Source organism: Perissodus microlepis, chromosome 9, assembly GCF_051167445.1.
Source record: "Perissodus microlepis isolate ML-2025 ecotype Zambia chromosome 9, ASM5116744v1, whole genome shotgun sequence".
Lineage (NCBI taxonomy): Eukaryota > Metazoa > Chordata > Actinopteri > Cichliformes > Cichlidae > Perissodus > Perissodus microlepis.
The window spans coordinates 4788802-4803440 of NC_140469.1; positions in this window are offsets into that span (position 1 = coordinate 4788802).

A 14639-nucleotide genomic window follows, 5' to 3' on the forward strand; every position below is an offset into this window, starting at 1 on the left:
GCATCTTCTCTTCAGTGCCATCCTCTCCTGTCACCCTCTCTGCCCGCAGCTCTTTGAGTATGGGGTAGATAAGGGCGCAGAGAAACCCTTATTACTAATTTGTATTATAATTCAATTTTCATGAAATATTCATATTCAGTATCGGTCCTTTTATATTATAACCACGTATCCACCCAGGCTCATGGTGGGGCAGGGCTCTGTCCTGGGATGCTTGAGTACAAGGTAATGTACACCTGGCCAGGTATCCAGTCTGTCAGAATTGTTTTCAATATTTGGTTCAAAAACATGAGTGACAACAAAAATCCAACTAGGATTCTTGCATATGATGAATGAAGTCTGTCTTTGACTGTATTGTCCAGCTGATCCATCAAACCCCCAGCAGGTGAACCTTATTCATGACATAACACGGCAACAATGTAAAAAATTAAACAGCAACAGTCTAAATGTAAAGTACATTCTAAAGTCCTCTTCAATAAATTGTATGCAAAGAGTCATTCAGGTCACTACAGAACCCAGAGTCTTCATCATTAAATCTCTGGTTGCTTCATTTTTCTATCCTATATCAGATACTTTAAGGTTAGGTTAGGTAAAGTTGCATTCTCATGGTGAGGCAAAGTGCTTTATGTGTGTGTGTGCGTGTCATGAACGGCTATAAAAGGCCTATAATTAAAGAACAAAGCGGGGTTTGAGTTCGAGTTACGGCAGACTGTCACTACTTGTAAATGGAACGCAGCCTTCCTACGGCGCACAGCTAAAAACAGGAATCGGACGCGGTCCACCCAAGTCCACAGCAACCACCATAGCAACCGCCTAGCATGACCTTAAAAACATATTCTGTCTTCATAACTATCAAAAACGTGAAATGATTTGCAAAGTGTGAAAGTGTTACAGCTGCAGAGAGCTATGGCGGTATCTATGGAAGCTGTTTACATAGCTAATAATATACGATGTAACTATGGAGACAGTCAGTCACGTGAGCTAGCGGTGCACGTTTACTACAGTAAATAAGGTGATTGTGTGCACAGCGTCCACACGCTGCAGAGGGTAAAGACATTACTTCAATATTGTTTTATATTGATATATATTTGCCTTCTGTTGACCATCACCTCAGGTTCACCATTACAGTTTCAGCCTACAGATGCACACTGTCTAAATATGAACACATTCAAAAACTCATGTCTCAGAAATAAGCACAGCTGTTCATGTTTGTCATTATAGTTTTATTTGTAAGAAAATTATGAACTTCATATTGTGCATCAAATAAAAGAACATTTCACAACTCTGAGTCAACAGAAACAGGTAACAGAAATGTCTCTAATGTAGACATGTACAGTGTAGTGTAAGCATTAAAAGATTATAAAGGAAACACTAACATTTATGTGAAACTAATTGTAATAAAAAATGAGCAGGTGCTTTATAGATTTAAAAGAAAGAATCTGAAAACAACACTTTTTTGGTCTAAGTGATCAAAGTAGAAAACAGAACTGATGTTCAAGAACAAACCGTAGCTGCACTAATATTACACATCTCGATCGTTGTAGTGAACAGACATGTTGCTTTTAAAACCACATGCAGTGTGTGACCATGACTGTTCACTGAGACCATGAACGCCACTTCGCTGAAGCATTCTTCTTCTTCTTCTTCTTGCCATTAAATTGGAAGCAGAAGGAGCACGAGCTGCTTTGATCTACTGAAAGGAAAAAGCAGAACATCTGAGCTGAAACCAGTCAGCTGAAATCATTAAGACAGGAACAATCATTCAATGCAGTGTCTCAGGTGGCTTAGCCTGTTACAACTGTTGATACAAGCTAAATACGGTTAACACACAGTGTCAGGGAATTCCAGTGTGGGAACTAGTGGCTTTACGTTTGTAGCCATTTAACTTTCATCCATTCATTCATTTAATTCAGGAGGAAGAAATGCCAGGTTGGTGCAGGCTGGTTACATGCATTTGGTCCCATGCTGTCTTTAACTAAATGACTTGGTTCATTTTATGGCTGGGCTGTATGTGGGGTTATATCATGTTATTTGGGCAGGAGTACCTGTCCTCTGTTAGACTTAGAAAGTTTCTCCATAAGTAGAGTTTCTAACTCTTATAGCACATCTGTGGCTGACAGCTTTTTGGTCGCTCTTTTTACCCCACACTGGTTGTGAGTGTGTAAATAGCCCCACTAGTTATTTTGGGTTGCAGTTAACTTGGGAGGAAGGGGTGGGTATGCCATGACTAGATGAATAACAATTATCTGGGATACATAAATTTCATAATGCATGCATATATCTCTATCAATTAAACCTGGCCTGAGGGCTGCCATTTTTTACATTCAGTTATTTCTCTTAGAAATGTTGGAACTAAATAATGAATGTGTTACAGTTAAAGTGAAACACTGGTCAGTGTAAATGGCTCATTGGGACACAGAAACCTTTAAATTAAACCTGATATCTAGTGTCAAACAATATCAAAGCTGTAAAAGATGTTTACAGTCAGAATTTATAAAACTATGATTGTAAATAAATTCAAACAAGTGAGCTTTTCTCTTTGTGCTGAATATCAACACTGTGATTTCTTAGACTGTAAGCTTTACTTTAACACAACCAGTTGTAGAAGCCGTCACTCCAAATGTCTTTTGATAACAAGAAAAAAATACCTTTTCAGTACACGGCCTGAAGTTCTTCTCCGACATCTTCTGCCATCAGCTTTGTCTGCTGGTTTGAAGACAATAAACCACAAAAAAGATGATTTAGTCACTTTGTCTGCGTCATGCAGCTCGAATGTGTCGTGTAACGATGTTGAATAGCCGTCGTTATCCCTCTGCTGCGTCAGTAGGATTGTACTGTACAGCATCTCATTGATATGTGAGGAATGCTAATGTAACACGATAACAGACTTACATCATTAAAATATAAAGGGCAGGAGATATTTAGATATTTTTTATATTTATATTACATTTTATAGCTGACGGATATTACTAAATAGATAGAATTTACTAAATAGCTGGATGAACATGAAAAATATGTCTATAATAACAAATGACCATGAGAGCCAGTAGAATTAATTCAACTGGACACTCAAAAGATGTCCTTAAATGCTTTAAGTGGCAGAACAGACTAACAAACAGTTAATCGCTTACTTGAGATGAAATCTGCTCAGCTACTTTGAAAACAGCTTCTAACTGGTTCCTCCTTTAACAGGATGACTGCTCAGGGGTAAGGCCATCATGCAATCCAGCAACCTTTATGGTTCTGCTATTAGGGAACTATTAGGGAAACCTTCCAGCGCCTCCTGTGAAAGACACAGGGATAAACACAAACATTTATTAACATGTTCCACAGTGTTCCAGTTTGATTTTCTCATCCTGTGGACAACAACATACAGGGATGCAGGTTTATTGTTAACTTTTGTAAGGTTTATTTAGTGAATATATCCAGCTGCAGCTCCACTGTGATCCTGAACTGGATAAGCACTTAAGAAAATGTGTCAATAAATGGACATACATCAACTTACTATATTTATCCAAACAGACTGGACCAATAATGCTTCACTGAGTTACAGTGTAAGAATGTCTTGTGCTGATATACCTGCAAACTTGACAACAAAGGTTTTTCAGACTGCATGTAGCTGTCCTCTATGTCAGCTAGCACATTTACATTTATGTCACATTTATTTCTGCTTTCCCATTTTATAATTATTACTTACATTTTGATTAGATACCTTGAGTTTGTAAATGATCAGATTACATAATTGGAATACAATGTATCCAATTCAAGGTTGCGGGAGGATGAAGCCTATCCCAGCTGATACAGGACAGAGACAGGACAGGCTGCCAGTTTATTGCAGGGCTAACACAATATGTGTAACAGAAAATCCACTTAAATGTTTGATATTTGTTATAATAATCATAATTATGACTATTATTTAAAGGTTTCTTCATAAATACATTTTGATTTTTTATAACCCCTAAAATACAAACCTGAGCTGTTTCAGATTCTGACCTCTGACCTCAGTGACCTGGCTGTGTCCTCACTGCAGCTCCCTCTTGGAAGTACGTCTGCTTCTTGTCTTCCCCCAGTGTTGACCGCCTGCCCTTAATATCACGTACTGTAATTGAGGAACAAAAAAGAACAAACACTTGCCTTCATTTAAGAAGTACATTCATACAGAGATAATCTATTGAAACACACTAGTTCACCCTTTGGGAGGAATCAGTTCCTGTGAAACATTTCTGTAAATGAACATCATGTGGAGAATGAATGAAATGAGTTCTTCAGGTGACTCAGCAGTCCCACACTGACAAATGAAATCTAGTTAAACTATTAAGCATATTTGCTCTTCTGAAATCTGTGTTAAACAACAACAAACATAAATTAGTAACAAAAATACAGCTGAGTATAGGCTTTACAAACCACCAGCAGCCATAATGCTAAATTTTAATCTTCAAATGTTTCTGAGCCGTCTTCAACCTGCTTTTAACACATTAAAGTCCCAATAAATAAAGTCAATGCAGCCTGACTCAATCCTAAATGTTCAGCACACAGAGACACAGAGGTACCGTTTAAAGTTTAGTGTTAACTTGAGTCACTGATCACTTACAGTATTACAGAGTCTGGCAGTCTTTGCATGATGTCCACGTCACTGTACGTTTCTAGCTGACTCTCAGGTGTGACAGGTGTGCCAGCAGGAAAGAGTAATAATAACCTGCATCCTGAGGTTTTTCATGCAGGGTTAAAGGAGCCAGGCTTTGTTCACACAGCTAGGATTGTATTTTACACTGACCCTGGGTCAGTATAAGTATCATACAGTTTAAACGAAGCACTGAAACTTGCACATATTTATTACAGATGCACTGAAGCTAATCGAGATATTTGCTGTCAATCTGTGGCTGCGATTAAACACTTTACTGGAAACTTTATTAACTAGTACCTTCATCAGTCATGACAGAAGCTAATATTTCTGTGCTAACATCGTTTAAACAGTAACAGCTTTACTCTAATATAAGCTAACGTTTACACTGTAACTTTAAGCTAGCACCATAAAGACGGTAAAACACGTAATAATATCTACAAATGCATCTTAAAGCTGTTATATTAGCACTCGGTGTATTACTAACATAACCACATTAACATTATTGACACTCGCTGACTTTTAATAGTCATTCTATAAATGCTGTCCGTTTAAATGGTCTTACCTGTAAACACTGCTGTATTCACCGGATTCCAGCCAGAGTGGATTCTGGAGTCTTCCACGCTCCTGTTAGTGATCCTCCATCTGGATGGATGATAACAACCTTCTGAACAATCTAGCAGGAGATGGTCCATATCTATGGGACTGATTTGTCCTAATAACGCCATTTCATAAAGACAGCTGTAAATTTTGATAGAAGACTCAGACACACATAAATATGGCTTTGCCTTATAAAATTCAGCATCTCCGTGCTGGGGAAATAGGTTTTGCAGCTGTGTGAGCTAAGATTTTCAAGTTATTCACAAAATGAAAACCTATACTTATTGTCGGCCGAGAAATCCATTTAGATGCATGTCATAGCGAGAAACGCACTAACGTGGAGAAATAAAGCGTTTTTGTACAACTTCTAAAACATAGCTATAACTTTTGATAGAAGGCTCAGATATACGTATTTATGGCTTTATCTTATAGAATTCTATATCCCCGTGTTGAGCAAACAGGTAAAGCTGTTTGAGCTAAGATTTTCGAGTTATTCACAAGATGAAAACCTATACTTTGTTTTCTGGCGAGAACTCCATTCAAATGCATGTAATAGTCAGAAACGCACTGTCTCGGCGACATAAAGTGTTTTTGTACAACTTCATGAAGTTACATGTAACTTTTGATAGAAGGCTCACACACACATATTTATGGTTTTATCTCATAGAATTCTATATCCCCGTGTTGAGCAAACAGGTTTTAAAGCTGTGTGAGCTAAGATTTTCGAGTTATTCACAAGATGAAAACCTATACTTTGTTTTCTGGCGAGAACTCCATTCAAATGCATGTAATAGTCAGAAACGCACTGTCTCGGCGAAATAAAGTGTTTTTGTACAACTTCATGAAGTTACATGTAACTTTTGATAGAAGGCTCAGATATACGTATTTATGGCTTTATCTTATAGAATTCTATATCCCCGTGTTGAGCAAACAGGTTTTAAAGCTGTTTGAGCTAAGATTTTCGAGTTATTCACAAGATGAAAACTTATACTTTGTTTCGTGCGAGAACTCCATTCAAATGCATGTAATAGTCAGAAACGCACTGTCTCGGCGAAATAAAGTGTTTTTGTACAACTTCATGAAGTTAGCTGTAACTTTTGATAGAAGGCTCAGACACACATATTTATGGCTTTATCTTATAGAATTCTATATCCCCGTGTTGAGCCAACAGGTTTTAAAGCTGTGTGAGCTAAGATTTTCGAGTTATTCACAAGATGAAAACCGATACTTTGTTTCGTGCGAGAACATTCAAATTCATGTAATAGTCAGAAACGCACTGTCTCGGCGAAATAAAGCCTTTTTGTACAACTTCATGAAGTTAGCTGTAACTTTTGATAGAAGGCTCAGACACACACATTTATGGCTTTATCTTATAGAATTCTATATCCCCGTGTTGAGCAAACAGGTTTTAAAGCTGTTTGAGCTAAGATTTTCGAGTTATTCACAAGATGAAAACCTATACTTTGTTTTCTGGCGAGAACTCCATTCAAATGCATGTAATAGTCAGAAACGCACTGTCTCGGCGAAATAAAGTGTTTTTGTACAACTTCATGAAGTTAGCTTTAACTTTTGATAGAAGGCTCAGATATACGTATTTATGGCTTTATCTCAAAGAATTCAATATCCCCGTGTTGAGCAAACAGGTTTTAAAGCTGTTTGAGCTAAGATTTTCGAGTTATTCACAAGATGAAAACTTATACTTTGTTTCGTGCGAGAACTCCATTCAAATGCATGTAATAGTCAGAAACGCACTGTCTCGGCGAAATAGAGCCTTTTTGTACAACTTCATGAAGTTAGCTGTAACTTTTGATAGAAGGCTCAGACACACATATTTATGGCTTTATCTCATAGAATTCAATATCCCCGTGTTGAGCAAGCAGGTTTTAAAGCTGTTTGAGCTAAGATTTTCGAGTTATTCACAAGATGAAAACCTATACTTTGTTTCGTGCGAGAACTCCATTCAAATGCATGTAATAGTCAGAAACGCACTGTCTCGGCGAAATAGAGCCTTTTTGTACAACTTCATGAAGTTACATGTAACTTTTGATAGAAGGCTCACACACACATATTTATTGTTTTATCTCATAGAATTCAATATCCGCGTGTTGAGCAAAAAGGTTTTAAAGTTGTTTGAGCTAAGATTTTCGAGTTATTCACAAGATGAAAACCTATACTTTGTTTTCTGGCGAGAACTCCATTCAAATGCATGTAATAGTCAGAAACGCACTGTCTTGGCGAAATAAAGTGTTTTTGTACAACTTCATGAAGTTACATGTAACTTTTGGTAGAAGGCTCAGATATACGTATTTATGGCTTTATCTTATAGAATTCTATATCCCCGTGTTGAGCAAGCAGGTTTTAAAGCTGTTTGAGCTAAGATTTTCACGTTATTCACATAATGAAAACCTATACTTTGTTTCGTGCGAGAACTCCATTCAAATGCATGTAATAGTCAGAAACGCACTGTCTCGGCGAAATAAAGTGTTTTTGTACAACTTCATGAAGTTACATGTAACTTTTGATAGAAGGCTCAGATATACGTATTTATGGCTTTATCTCAAAGAATTCAATATCCCCGTGTTGAGCAAACAGGTTTTAAAGCTGTTTGAGCTAAGATTTTCGAGTTATTCACAAGATGAAAACTTATACTTTGTTTCGTGCGAGAACTCCATTCAAATGCATGTAATAGTCAGAAACGCACTGTCTCGGCGAAATAAAGCCTTTTTGTACAACTTCATGAAGTTAGCTGTAACTTTTGATAGAAGGCTCACACACACATATTTATTGTTTTATCTCATAGAATTCTATATCCCCGTGTTGAGCAAAAAGGTTTTAAAGCTGTTTGAGCTAAGATTTTCGAGTTATTCACAAGATGAAAACCTATACTTTGTTTTCTAGCGAGAACTCCATTCAAATGCATGTTATAGTCAGAAACGCACTGTCTTGGCGAAATAAAGTGTTTTTGTACAACTTCATGAAGTTACATGTAACTTTTGATAGAAGGCTCAGATATACGTATTTATGGCTTTATCTTGTAGAATTCTATATCCCCGTGTTGAGCAAACAGGTTTTAAAGCTGTTTGAGCTAAGATTTTCGAGTTATTCACAAGATGAAAACCTATACTTTGTTTTCTGGCGAGAACTCCATTCAAATGCATGTAACAGTCAGAAACGCACTGTCTCGGCGAAATAAAGTGTTTTTGTACAACTTCATGAAGTTAGCTTTAACTTTTGATAGAAGGCTCAGATATACGTATTTATGGTTTTCTCTCATAGAATTCAATATCCCCGTGTTGAGCAAGCAGGTTTTAAAGCTGTTTGAGCTAAGATTTTCGAGTTATTCACAAGATGAAAACCTATACTTTGTTTCGTGCGAGAACTCCATTCAAATGCATGTAATAGTCAGAAACGCACTGTCTCGGCGAAATAAAGCCTTTTTGTACAACTTCATGAAGTTAGCTGTAACTTTTGATAGAAGGCTCAGACACACATATTTATGGCTTCATCTTATAGACTTCTATATCCCCGTGTTGAGCAAACAGGTTTTAAAGCTGTTTGAGCTAAGATTTTCGAGTTATTCACAAGATGAAAACCTATACTTTGTTTTCTGGCGAGAACTCCATTCAAATGCATGTAATAGTCAGAAACGCACTGTCTCGGCGAAATAAAGCCTTTTTGTACAACTTCATGAAGTTAGCTGTAACTTTTGATAGAAGGCTCAGACACACATATTTATGGCTTTATCTTATAGAATTCTATATCCCCGTGTTGAGCAAACAGGTTTTAAAGCTGTTTGAGCTAAGATTTTCACGTTATTCACAAGATGAAAACCTATACTTTGTTTTCTGGCGAGAACTCCATTCAAATGCATGTAATAGTCAGAAACGCACTGTCTCGGCGAAATAAAGTGTTTTTGTACAACTTCATGAAGTTACATGTAACTTTTGATAGAAGGCTCAGACACACATATTTATGGTTTTATCTCATAGAATTCAATATCCCCGTGTTGAGCAAGCAGGTTTTAAAGCTGTGTGAGCTAAGATTTTCGAGTTATTCACAAGATGAAAACCTATACTTTGTTTCGTGCGAGAACTCCATTCAAATGCATGTAATAGTCAGAAACGCACTGTCTCGGCGAAATAAAGCCTTTTTGTACAACTTCATGAAGTTAGCTGTAACTTTTGATAGAAGGCTCAGACACACATATTTATGGCTTTATCTTATAGAATTCTATATCCCCGTGTTGAGCAAACAGGTAAAGCTGTTTGAGCTAAGATTTTCGAGTTATTCACAAGATGAAAACCTATACTTTGTTTTCTGGCGAGAACTCCATTCAAATGCATGTAATAGTCAGAAACGCACTGTCTCAGCGAAATAAAGTGTTTTTGTACAACTTCATGAGGTTAGCTGTAACTTTTGATAGAAGGCTCAGATATACGTATTTATGGCTTTATCTTATAGAATTCTATATCCCCGTGTTGAGCAAACAGGATTTAAAGCTGTGTGAGCTAAGATTTTCGAGTTATTCACAAGATGAAAACCGATACTTTGTTTCGTGCGAGAACTCCATTCAAATGCATGTAATAGTCAGAAACGCACTGTCTCGGCGAAATAAAGCCTTTTTGTACAACTTCATGAAGTTACATGTAACTTTTGATAGAAGGCTCAGATATACGTATTTATGGCTTTATCTTATAGAAATCTATATCCCCGTGTTGAGCAAACAGGATTTAAAGCTGTGTGAGCTAAGATTTTCGAGTTATTCACAAGATGAAAACCGATACTTTGTTTCGTGCGAGAACTCCATTCAAATGCATGTAATAGTCAGAAACGCACTGTCTTGGCGAAATAAAGCCTTTTTGTACAACTTCATGAAGTTAGCTGTAACTTTTGATAGAAGGCTCAGACACACATATTTATGGCTTTATCTTATAGAATTCTATATCCCCGTGTTGAGCAAACAGGTTTTAAAGCTGTTTGAGCTAAGATTTTCACGTTATTCACAAGATGAAAACCTATACTTTGTTTTCTGGCGAGAACTCCATTCAAATGCATGTAATAGTCAGAAACGCACTGTCTCGGCGAAATAAAGCCTTTTTGTACAACTTCATGAAGTTACATGTAACTTTTGATAGAAGGCTCAGACACACATATTTATGGTTTTATCTCATAGAATTCTATATCCCCGTGTTGAGCAAACAGGTAAAGCTGTTTGAGCTAAGATTTTCGAGTTATTCACAAGATGAAAACCTATACTTTGTTTTCGGGCGAGAACTCCATTCAAATGCATGTAATAGTCAGAAACGCACTGTCTCGGCGACATAAAGTGTTTTTGTACAACTTCATGAAGTTAGCTTTAACTTTTGATAGAAGGCTCAGATATACGTATTTATGGCTTTATCTTATAGAATTCTATATCCCCGTGTTGAGCAAACAGGTTTTAAAGCTGTTTGAGCTAAGATTTTCGAGTTATTCACAAGATGAAAACCTATACTTTGTTTCGTGCAAGAACTCCATTCAAATGCATGTAATAGTCAGAAACGCACTGTCTCGGCGAAATAAAGTGTTTTTGTACAACTTCATGAAGTTAGCTTTAACTTTTGATAGAAGGCTCAGATATACGTATTTATGGCTTTATCTTATAGAATTCTATATCCCCGTGTTGAGCAAACAGGTAAAGCTGTTTGAGCTAGGATTGTCACGTTATTCACAAGATGAAAACCTATACTTTGTTTCGTGCGAGAACTCCATTCAAATGCATGTAATAGTCAGAAACGCACTGTCTCGGCGAAATAAAGCCTTTTTGTACAACTTCATGAAGTTACATGTAACTTTTGATAGAAGGCTCAGACACACATATTTATGGTTTTATCTCATAGAATTCTATATCCCCGTGTTGAGCAAACAGGTTTTAAAGCTGTGTGAGCTAAGATTTTCGAGTTATTCACAAGATGAAAACTTATACTTTGTTTCGTGCGAGAACTCCATTCAAATGCATGTAATAGTCAGAAACGCACTGTCTCGGCGACATAAAGTGTTTTTGTACAACTTCATGAAGTTAGCTGTAACTTTTGATAGAAGGCTCAGACACACATATTTATGGTTTTATCTCAAAGAATTCAATATCCCCGTGTTGAGCAAACAGGTTTTAAAGCTGTTTGAGCTAAGATTTTCGAGTTATTCACAAGATGAAAACCGATACTTTGTTTCGTGCGAGAACTCCATTCAAATGCATGTAATAGTCAGAAACGCACTGTCTCGGCGAAATAAAGCCTTTTTGTACAACTTCATGAAGTTAGCTGTAACTTTTGATAGAAGGCTCAGATATACGTATTTATGGCTTTATCTCAAAGAATTCTATATCCCCGTGTTGAGCAAACAGGTTTTAAAGCTGTTTGGGCTAAGATTTTCGAGTTATTCACAAGATGAAAACCTATACTTTGTTTTCTGGCGAGAACTCCATTCAAATGCATGTAATAGTCAGAAACGCACTGTCTCGGCGAAATAAAGCCTTTTTGTACAACTTCATGAAGTTAGCTGTAACTTTTGATAGAAGGCTCAGACACACATATTTATGGCTTTATCTCAAAGAATTCTATATCCCCGTGTTGAGCAAACAGGTTTTAAAGCTGTTTGGGCTAAGATTTTCGAGTTATTCACAAGATGAAAACCTATACTTTGTTTTCTGGCGAGAACTCCATTCAAATGCATGTAATAGTCAGAAACGCACTGTCTCGGCGAAATAAAGCCTTTTTGTACAACTTCATGAAGTTAGCTGTAACTTTTGATAGAAGGCTCAGACACACATATTTATGGTTTTATCTCATAGAATTCAATATCCCCGTATTGAGCAAGCAGGTTTTAAAGCTGTTTGGGCTAAGATTTTCACGTTATTCACAAGATGAAAACCTATACTTTGTTTTCGGGCGAGAACTCCATTCAAATGCATGTAATAGTCAGAAACGCACTGTCTCGGCGAAATAAAGCCTTTTTGTACAACTTCATGAAGTTACATGTAACTTTTGATAGAAGGCTCAGATATACGTATTTATGGCTTTATCTTATAGAATTCTATATCCCCGTGTTGAGCAAACAGGTTTTAAAGCTGTTTGAGCTAAGATTTTCGAGTTATTCACAAGATGAAAACCTATAATTTGTTTTCTGGCGAGAACTCCATTCAAATGCATGTAATAGTCAGAAACGCACTGTCTCGGCGAAATAAAGCCTTTTTGTACAACTTCATGAAGTTAGCTGTAACTTTTGATAGAAGGCTCAGACACACATATTTATGGTTTTATCTCATAGAATTCAATATCCCCGTGTTGAGCAAGCAGGTTTTAAAGCTGTTTGAGCTAAGATTTTCACGTTATTCACATAATGAAAACCTATACTTTGTTTCGTGCGAGAACTCCATTCAAATGCATGTAATAGTCAGAAACGCACTGTCTCGGCGAAATAAAGCCTTTTTGTACAACTTCATGAAGTTACCTGTAACTTTTGATAGAAGGCTCAGATATACGTATTTATGGCTTTATCTCAAAGAATTCAATATCCCCGTGTTGAGCAAACAGGTTTTAAAGCTGTTTGAGCTAAGATTTTCGAGTTATTCACAAGATGAAAACCTATAATTTGTTTTCTGGCGAGAACTCCATTCAAATGCATGTAATAGTCAGAAACGCACTGTCTCGGCGAAATAAAGCCTTTTTGTACAACTTCATGAAGTTAGCTGTAACTTTTGATAGAAGGCTCAGACACACATATTTATGGTTTTATCTCATAGAATTCAATATCCCCGTGTTGAGCAAACAGGTTTTAAAGCTGTTTGAGCTAAGATTTTCGAGTTATTCACAAGATGAAAACCTATACTTTGTTTTTTGGCGAGAACTCCATTCAAATGCATGTAATAGTCAGAAACGCACTGTCTCGGCGAAATAAAGCCTTTTTGTACAACTTCATGAAGTTAGCTGTAACTTTTGATAGAAGGCTCAGACACACATATTTATGGTTTTATCTCATAGAATTCAATATCCCCGTGTTGAGCAAGCAGGTTTTAAAGCTGTTTGAGCTAAGATTTTCACGTTATTCACATAATGAAAACCTATACTTTGTTTCGTGCGAGAACTCCATTCAAATGCATGTAATAGTCAGAAACGCACTGTCTCGGCGAAATAAAGTGTTTTTGTACAACTTCATGAAGTTACATGTAACTTTTGATAGAAGGCTCAGACACACATATTTATGGCTTTATCTTATACAATTCTATATCCCCGTGTTGAGCAAACAGGATTTAAAGCTGTGTGAGCTAAGATTTTCGAGTTATTCACAAGATGAAAACCGATACTTTGTTTCGTGCGAGAACTCCATTCAAATGCATGTAATAGTCAGAAACGCACTGTCTCAGCGAAATAAAGCCTTTTTGTACAACTTCATGAAGTTAGCTGTAACTTTTGATAGAAGGCTCACACACACTTATTTATGGTTTTATCTCATAGAATTCTATATCCCCGTGTTGAGCAAACAGGTTTTAAAGCTGTGTGAGCTAAGATTTTCACGTTATTCACAAGATGAAAACCTATACTTTGTTTCGTGCGAGAACTCCATTCAAATGCATGTAATAGTCAGAAACTCACTGTCTCGGCGGAATAAAGTGTTTTTGTACAACTTCATGAAGTTAGCTGTAACTTTTGATAGAAGGCTCAGACACACATATTTATGGTTTTATCTCATAGAATTCAATATCCCCGTGTTGAGCAAGCAGGTTTTAAAGCTGTTTGAGCTAAGATTTTCGAGTTATTCACAAGATGAAAACTTATACTTTGTTTCGTGCGAGAACTCCATTCAAATGCATGTAATAGTCAGAAACGCACTGTCTTGGCGAAATAAAGCCTTTTTGTACAACTTCATGAAGTTAGCTTTAACTTTTGATAGAAGGCTCAGATATACGTATTTATGGTTTTATCTTATAGAATTCTATATCCCCGTGTTGAGCAAACAGGATTTAAAGCTGTGTGAGCTAAGATTTTCGAGTTATTCACAAGATGAAAACCGATACTTTGTTTCGTGCGAGAACTCCATTCAAATGCATGTAATAGTCAGAAACGCACTGTCTCGGCGAAATAAAGCCTTTTTGTACAACTTCATGAAGTTAGCTGTAACTTTCGATAGAAGGCTCAGACACACATATTTATGGCTTTATCTTATAGAATTCTATATCCCCGTGTTGAGCAAACAGGTAAAGCTGTTTGAGCTAAGATTTTCGAGTTATTCACAAGATGAAAACCTATACTTTGTTTTCTGGCGAGAACTCCATTCAAATGCATGTAATAGTCAGAAACGCACTGTCTCGGCGAAATAAAGTGTTTTTGTACAACTTCATGAAGTTACATGTAACTTTCGATAGAAGGCTCAGACACACATATTT